The sequence below is a fragment of the Dasypus novemcinctus genome, chromosome Y (genome assembly GCF_030445035.2).
Source record: "Dasypus novemcinctus isolate mDasNov1 chromosome Y, mDasNov1.1.hap2, whole genome shotgun sequence".
In the NCBI taxonomy this organism is placed as follows: Eukaryota; Metazoa; Chordata; class Mammalia; order Cingulata; family Dasypodidae; genus Dasypus; species Dasypus novemcinctus.
The window spans coordinates 23,799,947-23,813,667 of NC_092216.1; the positions used below are offsets into that span (position 1 = coordinate 23,799,947).

The following is a 13,721-nucleotide window of genomic DNA, read 5'->3' on the forward strand; positions in this document are numbered from 1 at the left end:
TCTTGGCTCCCCGGTGTGATGGTTGATCTTTTTCACCTCCTTGTTAGCTGGCCAGATGATAGGAGTTGCAAGTCTGCTGTTGCTCAGGGTCTGGTTGGGCCCATAAAGATATGATATTGAGCATACGATATTGAGTATGGGTGTATACTCATTGTGCTTTTGATTTTCAAGGATCTAATAGTTATGATATTGAGCATATTTGTATGTGCAGTTTGAAATTTGTTCATCTTTTTGAAAATGTCTGTTAAAATATTTTGCCCATTTTAAAATGGGTTGTCTTCCTGTTGTTAAGTTGCTGATTTTTATATATTGTAGATATTTAACTCCTATGGACTATGTGATTTCCCAATATATTCTCCCATTGAATAGGCTATGTTTTTACTTTTATGATAAAGTCCTTTGATGCACAAGTATTTTAAATTTTGTAGAGGTCATATATATTCATTTTTCCTTTTGTTTGTCTTTTTAATGTTTAGTAAAGAAACCATTGCCTAAAACAAGATCCTAAACAAGCTTTCTTATTCTTTCTTCCTGGGGTTCTAATGTTCTGGTTCTTAAATTTTGGGTCTTCAAATAATTCTTATTTAATTTTTCTATATAGTATAAGGAAAGGATTCATTTTCATTCATTTGTTCATGAATATCCAATTTTCCAAGTACTATGTGTTGAAGAGATGACTCTATACCAATTGAGTGGATTTCCCACCCTTATCCAAATGAGGTGACATAAAAGTAGGGGTTAGTTTCTGAACAGTTGATTTATTTCTCTGGGCTATATATCTTTCCCTCTGCTTGTATGATGGTATTTTGATTACTATTTCCCCTTTTATTTATTAAAGAAGTTGTATAATCATGTGTAATATACAGAATTCCCATACCACTCCACTACCACCTTGCCTTATTGTGGAATATTTTTTTATAATTTGAAAGCATATTCTCAAAACATTACTGCAAACTATAACCTACAGCTTACATTTGGTGCATTTTTCCCATAAAACACCCTATTATTGCCACCATGTATTAGTATTATATATTTGTTTTAGTTCATGAGAGAATGTTCTCATGTATGTATTTTCAGCCAAAGTTCATCATCAACCATACGGTTCACTGTGTTATACAGCCTCCAGCCTGGAATAACCTATAATAACCTATCCAAAGTCTGCACTCAGTGGTGCCTAGTGTCATTTTACAGAATTGCTTCTGTCATTACCTCAGTCAATTTTAGAGCATTTTCCTTACTCAATTAGGAAAAAAAATCCTATCCCATACTCCCTTACTCCCTTATAGCTCACTACTGTTGACTCTCAGCATTGATATAATAGTTTTTTGCCATTGCTGCAAATATATTACAATATTACTGCTACTATAGTCCATAACTTACATTAATTGTATTTTTCATGCAGTACCATATTCTTAAGAGCTTGTAATAGTGGCATGTATGTGTTCTATTTCATAGAAGAACATTCTTGGACTTGTGCTATTAATCAAATCCTCATCCACCACTGAGTTCTCTGTGTTAGTTCCTAGATTACTCTCTAGTTTTCTTTCAATTGGCATTTATATCCCTTGACTACCCTTTGAGCCACAATCACATTTACAAATCAGCAGTGATAGTTATAATCACTGTACATTACCATCAACTCTATCCATTGTCACACATTTACAGTCAACCTTATTAAAAATTCTACATACATTATCAACTCACTCTTCTCAACCTTTACCTTCTAGGAACCTCTACCCTAGATTTTAACTCCATAATTTTAATCCTTGTATTTAATTTATATTAATTAGACCATACATCTTTTGTTCTTATATGTCTGATTTGTTTCACTCAATATGATTAAGGTTCATCCATATTATCATTGGTGTCCTGACTCCATTTCTTCTTACAGGTGAATAGTTTTCCATCATATGCCTATACCACAAATCATTTACCCATTCATTGGTTGATGGACACTTGGCTTGCTTCATTCATTTAGCAATTGTGAATAATGCCACTGCAACTATTGATGTACAAATAGCTCACTACACTGCTTCCAGTTTTCCTGAATATAATCCCAATAGTGAGGCAGTTTGACCATAAGGCAGTTCTGCATTTAGCTTCCTGAGGAACCACCAAACTGTCTTCCACAGAGGCTGCATCATTGTACATCCCTAACAAGAATGAGTGTTCCTATTGCTCTACATCATCTCCAGCACTGTAGTTCTTCGTTTCTTCAATAATGGTCATTCTATATGTTCTGAATGATAATTTTGTAGTTTTTCCCTATTTTTTCAATTTGAAAAGTTAAAGTTGTAAATTAAGTAAACAGTCATGTACAATTTACAGGATTCTCATACTTTTCCCCACAAGCACCTTACATTGTTGTGACACTTTTATTACAAATGACTCAAGAACAGCTTCAAAATATTACCATCTCTATAGTTCATAGCTTATATTTGGTGTATTTCCACACAAAACATCCTAATATAAAGGCCATGTAATCATACTGAATTTTTGTTGTTGTTCATGAGAGATTGTTTTCATATTTTTACTCTTAACCTCAAGGTTCATTGTTTTGTACAGTACCCTGTATTGTCCAATCCATCCAAAGTATACATACACTCAGTGACTCTCAGTACCATCACAGACCTTTCCTATTATTAACACAGAATGTTTTCCTTACTCCAAAAGGAAAACTCCTGTATCATCTTACATCCCTCATTATTGGCTATTAGCATTGATGGAGTACCTTCTTTACTATTGGTGTAAAAATATTACAAAACTACTGTTAATTTTATACATTACATTAGATGCATTTTTCGAATATATGTCCATTTTCTTAACACCTTGAAACAGAGGAACACACTTGTATTTGTACTGTTAACCACAATCATCCTTCACCCCTGAAGTCATGTTTCATAGTCCCTGGATTATCCTCTAGCTTCCATTCAATTGATGGCAACCTTCATAGACTAGCACTTTCAGCCAAAATCACATACACTTTATCACGTTGAGATATTTCCTTCTATTCCCATCTTTGAAGTGTTTTTCTATAAATAAAGGGTCCTATATTTTGTCAAGTACCTTTAATGCCTCAATCAAAAGGATCATGTGATTTTTCTTCTTCAGTTTTTTAATGTGCTGAATTACACTGATTGATTTTCTTTGTGGTAAACCACCCTTGCAAGCCTGGGGTAAAATCTAGTTGATCACTATGACCAGTCCTTCTGTTATGCTGCTGGATTCTTTTGGCAATAAATTGGAAAGGATTTTTGCATCTGTATTTATTTGGGAAATGAATATGTAATTTTCCTCTATCATAATATCTTTATCTGGCCTTGGCATTAGGATAATTGTTGGATTCCTAGATTGAGTTTGGTAGCATTAACTTTATTGAATGTTGGGAGAAGACTTAAAGCAAGATTGTATAAAATAATCTTCGAATGTTGGCTAGTATTCAGCTTTGAGGCCCTTTGGTCATTGGTCTTTTATTTTTTTATATTTTTTATGACTTTCAATCTGTTTACTTGTGAAAACATTTTTAAGTCATGTATTATCTTCTAGAGTCAGTGTAGGTTGTTCATGGATTTCTGGGAACATGTCCATTTCATCTACAGTGTCTCGTTTGTTGGCATACATTTGTTTGTAGTACCCTTTTAGGTCTTTTTACTTCATTTTTCTCATATAATACATTTTATTTTTTAAAAAGTTTTAGATTACAGAAAAGTTTCATGAAAAATATAGGGGATTCCAATATACTCCACTTCTACCCCTTCACATTTTTCCCTATTAATAATACCTTACATCAATTGATAAGCAAATTTTGAAACATTGCTACTAACTAAAGTCTATAATTTACTTTATGGTTTACAATTTGCAGTGTACAATTTTATAAGTTTTGACAAAATGTAAATAGCCTGTAACAGTCATTGCAATGTAACAAAGAACAATTCCAATACCCTCAAGCATGCCCTATATTCCAATTACTTTTCCCTTGCTCTCCTCTCAGCACTGTCTTTATATCAATGTTATAGGTTCTTCTATTACTACAACGATAATTCTACTTTGGTCTGTGGTTGCATTCCTCCCTTATATTTATTCATTCCTCAATCTTGAGGATATTTTCTCCCATTAAGTAGGCCTCCTTTTCACTTCCTTGACAAACTCCTTTGAAGCATAAGAGTTTACATTTTGAGGAGGTCCTTTTTATCTGTGTTTTCTTTCATTGCTTGTAATTTCAGTTTAAAATTTATAAAACCATTTTCTATTACAAGATCACATAGATGTCTCCCTACATTATCTTCTAGCATCTGTATAGTCTTGCTTCTTATATTTGGGTCTTTGATACATATGTAGTTAAGTTTTGTATAAGGCATGAGATATTGATCCTCTTTTATTATTTTGGGCATGGCTATCCAATTCTCCAAATACCAATTAGCTGATGACATTATTCTGCATCAGTTAGTGGGCTTAGTGGCTTATTGAATATCAGTTGGCCATATATGTATGGGTCTATATCTGAACTCTCAGTTTGGTTCCATTGGCCAGTATGTCCATCTTTTGCCAGTATCATGTGGTTTTGACCACTGCAGCTTTACAGTATGCTTTAAGTCAGGTGGAATGTTTCCTCCAATTTTGCTTTTCCTTTCAACTTGTTTTGGCTAATTTGAGGGTGACTTACCTATCCTTCCAAATAAATTTGATAATTGTCTTATCCAGTTTGTAAAATGTGCTATTGGAACTTTATTAGGATTGTGTTGAATGTGGAAATCATTTACATAAGATGACATCATACTGATATTTAGCCTTCCCATTCATTCACATGGAATATATTTCCATTTATTTCAATCTTCTTTGATTTCCTTTAGCAATGTAGTGTCATTTTCTATACTCAAGTCCTTAACATCATGAGTTAAGTTTATTTTTTGATATACAATTATTTATTTGCTACTGTATATTAATTTTTTTCTTGATTTCCTACTCAGATTGCTCATTTTCAAGGTAAAGAAATAATACTGAATTTTGTGTGTTAATCTTTTTTCCTGGCTACTTTGCCAAACTCATTTATGAGTTCTAGAAACTTTGTTGTAGATTTTCTGTGACTTTCTAAGTATATAATTATGTCATCTGCAAATACTGAAAGTTTTACTTCTTCCTTTGGATTCACTTTATTTGTGAATTTGGATTCACTTTACTGCTTTTTCTTACCTGAGTGCTTGAATAAATACTTTTAATGCAATGTTAAATAAGAGAGGTGACAATGGGCAACCTTGATCTTAGAGGGAAAGCCTTTAGCATTTCACCATTGAGTATGATGTGAAATGCTAAATGATATGTCCTTTAATATGTTGAGAAAACTACCTTCTAATCCTGTCTTTAGAGGTGCTTTTATCAAGAAAGGATGCTGTCTCTTGTCAAATTCCTTTTTTGCATCGATAAAGATGATAATGTGATTTTTCCTGCAGTCAAATGATATATTACATTAATTGATTTTGTTGAACCACTCTTAAATACCTGGAATAAAATTCACTTGATCCTGGTATCTAATTCAATTGATGTGTTATTGAATATGATAGCAAGTATTTTTTGAGGATATTTGCATCTAAGTCCTTTAAAGAGATTGGTGTGTAGTTTTCTTTCCTAGTAGCATATCTATGTAGCTTTTGTATTAGGGTGATGTTGACACCATAGATTGAGTTAGATAGTGTTCCCTCCTCTTCTTTTTGAAAGCGTTTGAGCAGGATTGGTTTTAGTTCTTTCTGGAATGATTGGTAGAATTCATCTGTGAAGGCAACTGATCTTAGGCTCTTCTTATTGGAGAGGTTTCTGGTGATCAATTCAATTTTGTACCTGTGATTTGTCTGATGAATTTATCAATTTCTTCTTTCATCAAAGTAAGCTGCTTGTATATTTCTAGAAATTAGCCCATTTCATCTACATTGTTCACATTGTTGGCATTTAATTTTTCAAGTATGATGCTCTATTTCTGTGGGATCCATGGTAATATCCACTCTTGTTTCTGACTTTCTTTGCATCTTCTCTCTTTTTTTCATGTTTGTCTAGGTAAATGTTTGTCAATTTTATTAATCCTCTCAGAGAACCAGCTTTTGTTTCATTAATTCTAATTGTTTTTTATTCTCAGTTTCATTTGTTTGGATTCTAATCTTTGTTATTTCCTTCTTTCTTCTTGCTTTGGGATTAGGTATTTTTTTTTCCCCCTCTAAGTGTGTAGCAAGGTTCTTGATATTAGATATTTTCTATTTTTTCATCTCAGCATTTAGGGTATAAATTTCCCTTTCAGCACTGATTTACCTGCATACCATTAGTTTTGATATGTTTTGTTTTCATTTTCACTTTTGTGAAGTAATTACTGATTCTCTTTAATTTCCTTCTTGACTTACTGCTTATGTTAGAGTTTGCCTAGTCTAGTTTGGCCTATTCTAGTTTTCCATCCTTTTTAAATTTATAGCTGCATTCTATTGTGTTCAGAACAAGATTTTTGTATAATTTCAATTTTCCTAAATTCACTGAGATTTTGTCTTATGACCCAGCATGTGATCTATCATGCAGAATGATCCATGAGCATTCAAGGAAAATGTATAAGCATTTGTTTTGTGATATAATCTTGTGTGTAAGTAAGTCAGGTTTAGTTTCTCTAACATACTATTCAAAGTATCTGATTTTTCATTTAGCATTGGTCCCAATGTTCTGTCCAATGGTGATAATGGTGTATTGAGCTATGATTGTAGAGTCAACTATTTTTCATCTTCGTTTTCCCAATATTTGCATCATGTAATTGGGGGTCCCTGGTTAGGTACATAAAAATTTAGGATTGTTCTTTCTCCTTGGTCGAGTACACATTTTATTAGCTTATATTTTCTTGCTTTGTCTTTTACAACTTTTTTGCATTTAAAATTTATTTTGTTCTATATTAGTATAGATAAGCCTGCTCATTTTGGGTTAATATTTGTATATAATATTGTTTTCCATTCTTTTACTTGCAACCTTCTTTTGTCCCCGATTGTAAGGTTAATTTCAAGTAGAAAGCATGTAGATGGGTCTTATTATCCTATGTATTCAGCCAACCTGTTCTTTGATTGGAGAGATTAATGCATTAACATTCAGTGTTATTATACTATAAAGGCAGTACTTACTTTAGTCATTTTTCTTTAGGGTTATATGGGTCATAGTTTATTTTCATTTCTATTATCCTTTTAGTTAATCTTACCCATAATCTTCCTTTATACACTGTAGGAGTTTGAGATTATTTATGAATCCCTATAAGAGAAAAATATTGTCTGTAAACTAATCTATTCCTCTCGGTATGTTACCCTTTGATTATGTTAAATTCATTTGAGACATCTCTGGTTAGGTTACCTGTTGTGTTTGCTTTGAGGAACACAAACAGGTTGTGAGTGAAAGGTTGGAATGATTTCACATACAAAGAGTAACCAAAACAAGAAAAAAAGGCAAACGTAACCATACTATCACTTCCTGCAAGCTAAACCAACAAGTTTTGAGAGATCTGTATGAAGAAAACCACTGTCAGCCTGGACTAAAGGGGACAGGGAGGAGAAGGATGGAAAGGAAAATGGCTTTCAGAGGAAAACTGGAAGCTGAGGTCTAGAATTAAGACATTTCCTTAGGCCATGAGACGACCCCCCCCCCCCATGTGATTGGAGAGGGTGATTTTCCCTCTAATTTTGATAACGGTAGCTATTCCAGCCCACTCTTCACAGATTTTTTGAAGGACAGTCTACAGAGAGTTTGTTGCAGATTCCCTGGTGGTTGGGGAGAGTTAAGTCACCACCCCACTTCTCTGATGTTGCCGGGCCTAATCCCTACAGGCAGGGGATTGGGGTCACTACCCTACTGCTCTGTGGGTTATGACCTCTTACCCATAGATTGGGAGAGTGAGGTGTCCACCCCACAGCTCTGAGCGGGTTGGGCTTGTATGCCAGAGATTAGGGAGAATATTGACATCTCCTCACTCTAATAAGGTTGTTGAGACTGTATCCTGGAGATTGGCAAAGAGTGACTATCGCCCCAATATTATTGGAGGGTGATATTTGGAGCCCAGTCACCACCCAGATGCTTAATGAGTGTGGAATAAAAATCATGGCCACTGGGCAAGCCTGTAGAAAGGGTGGGCCATCATGAGGCCCCAAGGAGTAGAAGAAACCATCATCTTATTATGACGCTCAGATTTTGTTTCTGTCTGTTACTTCTACTGTGATTTCAGATGTGCTGTCTTCTATGTTTTTAAGTCTTTCCTCTATCTGATCAAATCTGCTGTTAAGTGCTTCTAGTGTATTTTTAGTTTCTTGCATCATGCTTCTCATCATCATCAGCTCTGTTATCTTTTTATGTATGTTTACAATTTCTTCTGTAGGCCATGCAGGTTTTCAAACTGTTAGGGATCTGGGATGCATGTTTCCTTCCCAAATTATCCTTGTGAAAATGCAAATGTTTATTCTATATCTGTACCCTATTTGTTTATTGGAAGCATATAATTTGTCAAGCTCCACAGATCTAGAACTAGAGGTAATTAGGACCCAAAGAAAACTGTTCATGCAACTGATTTTATGTGACTTTTTAGGCAGTATTACCACTGAAATTATGTACAGATATTTGGAAAATTATAACATCTTTTGGGGATTCCCTAGGTGGAGTGTGGCAGTAGGAGATTATTTTTAATCCCAAAAGGAAAAATATTATGTGTGTATGTTAATCTTTTAATATTTCTCTGGTTGTGATATCCTTTGATTATATTAAATTCAGTTGAGGTGCACTTGATTATATTATCTGACATAATTGCATCGAGGACCTCTTGATTCAACCACATCAGTAAGTTAGTCTGATATAAATGGACACTCACACAGACATATAGAGAAGAGAGAGCTCTGTCATTTCTGATCTGGCCATGTGACATTATGAAGAAAGTTCAAACACCTGAAGCCCTGGGGACAAATGAAAAATTTTACCTGATAACTTACAATTAACCTTGGGCAGAGAGTGGTAAAAGACATAAAGCTGAAATCAAGAAGAAGTGGAGCTGCTGAACCTGAGAGTGGAAGCCCAAAGGGGAAGACTGATACCCCTCAGAGAGCACCTGCTATCTTGCTTCAACATGTGGTGGCTGACTTTGATGAAAAAATACCTCTTATGGTACTTTGAGTTGGACTTTCTATTGTCTTGGGGCTGTGTTGCATCATAACCTGAAATCTGCCCACTTCCCTAGCAACAGCTAACAGCACAAAACCACAAGTCCGCCCACAAGTTTCTGCCAATCCCCAGCCACCCCATAGCCCTCACTCCTCCTGCTCTACCCCGCCCTCCTCATTCTCTATATAACCCACTGCACTTCCTTAATAAACCGGACTTGCATACCAGACCTGGTCTGCCGCAGCCTCAGACGCCTTTGCGGCCAGCTGACCCCTCCAACCCCCCCCCGTCAGCGTCGGGGTGCAAGCCGCCCCAGCCACAACTGGCGCCCAACGTGGGGCAGTTCAAGTCCGGTCCGACGTGACCACTGCCTCACCCCCGTGGGACCTCGCTCCCACCCCTTCGCCGCGCTCTCAAGGTAAGGACCCCCGTTATCAGCCCCTGGCAGAAAAATGGGTGGGCGTCTATCTTCCCGCCAAGCGCCGCAAGTCAGAGCGCTTGCTGGCCTCCTAGACACTAATGGCATTAGGGTTTCCCTCCGCCACCTGCAAAAGTACTGGGATCTCGTCCTGCCTTTCAATCTGTGGCTGGCCACCTGCCACCTTTGGAGCCCAGACACTTACTCGCATCTCATTGACCACGTCACCTCCTCTATGGAGCATGAGGGCAGGTCGTTTCCCCCTGGCCTCCTGCCCACGCTTGTGGCCATCCGCGCCTGCCTCCTTGGCGCGCCTGCCCTGAAAGATGCTTACCAGGTTTCCACCGGGGCTGCTGCGCGGCCGCTCGACTGCGACCCTGATAAGGGGGACACTCCCGACTTAGATACTGAGTCCTTATCTAGTCAGCTCAATGCCGACCTTGAGCTCCATCCTCTTCGGGACGACCATTATCAGGATGGCGAACTTCCTCTTTCCTCTCCGCCTGAGGGGGGGAGGTCCCTGCCTGGTCGCCAGGATGGCGAACTTCCTCCTTCTTCTTCGCTTGAAAGGGGGAAGTTCCTGCCTGGCCACCAAGATGGCACACTTCCTCCTTCTTCTTCGCCTGAAGGGAGGAAGTATGGGCCCTCAGGCGGAAATCCCACCTCTCTTTACCCGCCTCTTCCGGTCACTCCGCCATCTTGGCACAGACCGGAAGGAGAGCGTCCGCCATCTTGGCGCAAACCGGAAGGAGAGCCTCCGCCATCTTGGCGCAAACCGGAAGGGGAGCCTCCGCCATCTTGGCGCAGGGCGGAAGGAGAGCCTCCGCCATCTTATAAATCACTGGAAGCCTTGCCGCGGACATTTTGTCCGCCGGAAACTTCTCCGCAGCCATCTTGTTTGCAACCGGAAGGAGAGCCCCCACCATCTTGTTTGCAACCGGAAACTCCTCTGCGTCCATCTTGTCCCCCCTCTCAGACAACATGGCCGCCACCTCCTCCTCCATTGGCCGCTCCACCGGCACCAGCGTCCAGGCCTTGGACCAGTTCAGACACATGGCTGGGCCATTCCGGCCCACCCATGACAGGGGCCACCCCTCACCTCTTCCCTTTGAACCCAGTACCCTCTCAAGCGCGCCCCCAGCAATGGCTCCCTTTCACCACTGATGAAATTAAAAACCTTAGACGCGCAGTTAAAGAGGATGGCATCGGGAGTCCGTACGCCCAACAGCTGCTCGAGGAACTTCGGGCACAACTTGTTCTCCCCTATGATTGGATTTCACTTGCCCGGGCCATTCTGGCCCCAGGACAGTTCGTGGAATGGAGATGCCACTTCCAGGCAGAGGCTGAGAGGCACATCGCCGAGAATGCCAGAGCAGGTATCCAGGACCCCCCAGAGGCATACACAGGCATTGGTACTTTCACCGATCCTGTGCAGTACTGCAATGCGCCCACTGGTTTTTGGCTCCGGCTTAGAGAACTAGCCCTGCGATCCTTCCGCAATGTCTCCGCCACGAGACCTCAAAAGCTCGCCCAGATGACCCAGGGCAAAGACGAAGATTTTGCTACCTTTGTCGCCCGCGTCATCGAGGCCTGCCAGCGTAAGGTCCACGGAGAGGAGGCCCAGGTCGCTCTCGCCAAAGATCTCATCGTTGAAGGATGCCTCGATGCTTGCCAGCAGATTATCCTCACCATGCGGGATAAGGGCATCCATGACTGGGTTTTGGCTTGCCGCAACCTTGACCCGCAGGCCACTAGCCTCGCCAAAGCCATCGCCACGGCCCTAGCCATTTCTTCCAGATGCTTCAGATGCGGTGAGATGGGCCACTTCGCCCGAGACTGCCCACAATTGCAGACCAAGAGACCATCCCTCCCAGCATCTGGCAGCCACCCTCCATCCCGCCCGAGAGGGCCTTCCACCCCATGCCCTTGATGCAGAAAAGGATATCATTGGGCCCGCAACTGCCGCTCCGCTCAAAGCCCTCGCCAACCTTTAAACTCCCAGCGGGGCAAGCCTCAGCCCTCCCCAAAGAGGCCACCCACCAGAGAGCCCCCAAGCCTTGATGTGGACGGTTCCCATCAGAAGCTCCTCCAAGCCTGTCATGGAGCTCAAAATCGAAGGGCAATGGTTAGAGGGACTGCTCGACTCCGGTGCAGAGGTCTCCTGCATTCCGTTTGAAATCGCCGCCTTCAACCACTGGGCTCTTGAGCAGGGGCCTCAGGTAATTGGGCCACAGGCTCCGCCGAGTCCTGGAGATGCGCCACTCCTATCAAATGGGAGGACCGAGAGGGCTGGCATGGTCGCTTCTGCCCCCTCATCCTCTCCACCATTGGTGGTATTCTCTGGGGAAGATATCCTCAGCCAAATGGGAGCCATCCTCACTACTGAGGCCCTCTCGCTCAGCCTGCCCCCCCCCCCATAGCGGGGGCCACTGCTCCCATCACAACGCCTGACCCTATCCCTCTGGAATGGGACACAGAGGAGCCCATCTGGGTCGAGCAGTGGCCCTTGCCATCTTACAAACTGCAAGCCCTCTCCACTCTCGTCGAAGAGCAGTTACGGGCAGGACACATTGAACCTTCCACTAGTCTCTACAATTCACCTGTCTTTGTTATTACCAAGAAAAGCAGTGGCAAATATCACCTTCTCCATGACCTATGTGAGGTCAACAAGCACATCAAGCCAATGGGATCGCCGCAGCCAGGGTGCCCGCACCCCACCACTGTCCCTCAGCACATGCACGCGGCCATCATCGACATCAAGGACTGCTTCTTCTCCATTCCTCTCCATCCACGAGACTGCCCACGGTTCGCCTTCACGGTGCCTCAAACAAACCATCGAGGTGCAGCCCAGCATTACCAATGGAGAGTCCTCCCTCAAGGAATGCACAACAGCCCGGCCATCTGCCAACTCTTTGTCGATCGCGCAGTCGATCCACTCCGCAAGAAGGCCCACAGGCGCACCCACATCATCCACTACATGGACGATCTGCTCATTGCCGCTAAGGATCCTCGTGAGCTGGAAACTCTCGTCTCGGAGCTTCTCCACAATCTCTCACAGATCGGACTTACTGTTCAGCCTGACAAGATTCGCCTTCAATCCCCCTTTCAATTTTTGGGGTTTCACTTTCACCACCATGTTAAGCCAGTAGCACCAAAGCTACAGGTGTCGCCCAAGATGTCTCTAACGGAGCTACAGCAGCTCTGCGGCCAAATCAATTGGCTTCGGTCAGTGCTCCCCATCACCACGGCTCAACTTCAGCCTCTTTTCGAGCTTCTCCAGACTAAGGATCTTCCAGCCGACGCAGTCACCCGCCCCATTGTCATCACTCCAGCAGCCCAAGCGGCTGTGCAGGATGTCAACGAGGCCCTTCAGGCCTGCCGCCTCGAGCGCTACGCCCCAGGACTGCCAATCCTCGCATTGGTTCTTCCCACGCCAGTAACGCCCACTGGACTCCTCTGGCAAGATGGGCCACTGCTCTGGCTACACTCTTCCAAGAGTAAGCTCCCAAAAATCTGCCCCTTCACAAGGGCATGGATCACCCTCGCCTCCAACCTTGTAGGGCTATGTGTGCATACCTACGGAGTTCCTCCTTCCACAATCGTCTGGCCCTTTGACTCCAAGGCTACTACCAACCTGCTCATCCATGATGTGGACATGCAAGTGCTCGCTGAAACTTTCAGAGGCTCTTTCGACAACCACTATCCTCATCACCGACTTCTCCAAGGCCTCTTGCGACTCGCATTCTCCACTCCGTTCCATCCATTGCCGGCCAGGAAACCTCTTCCACACGCAGTAACGGCCTTTACAGATGCCTCAAAGACCTCCTATGCTGCGGTCATCTATTCACCTGGTTCCCCAACACCACGAACCCTTGTGTTTTCGAACGCGTTCTCCGTCCAAGTCGGAGAACTGCTCGCAGTCGCTGTTGCTCTGCACACCTGCCCCAACCAGCCGCTCAATATCTTCACAGACAGTTTATACACCCTGCAGGTGTGCCATGCCTTGCCTCTTGCCACCTTCTTCCCTACAGATACAGCCACCGATACGGCGCTTCAGTTCCTCCAGCACCAATTAGAAGCCAGAGACCACCCTTGGTTCATCACTCACATCAGAAGTCACAGCGGCCTCCCTGGCCCGCTAACCACTGGAAATCAA

The 13,721-nt window shown here is 42.0% G+C and overlaps 1 long non-coding RNA gene across 1 annotated transcript in view; it reads left to right on the plus strand.

The window, feature by feature from the left end:
• The first annotated feature begins 9,510 nt into the window (after window positions 1-9,510).
• Window positions 9,511-13,721, plus strand: part of LOC139438403 (uncharacterized) — a 47,127-nt gene continuing 42,916 nt past the window's right edge. The window contains exon 1 of the long non-coding RNA XR_011648064.1: window positions 9,511-9,565. This is a non-coding gene — a long non-coding RNA (uncharacterized lncRNA). The remainder of the gene's footprint in view (window positions 9,566-13,721) is intronic.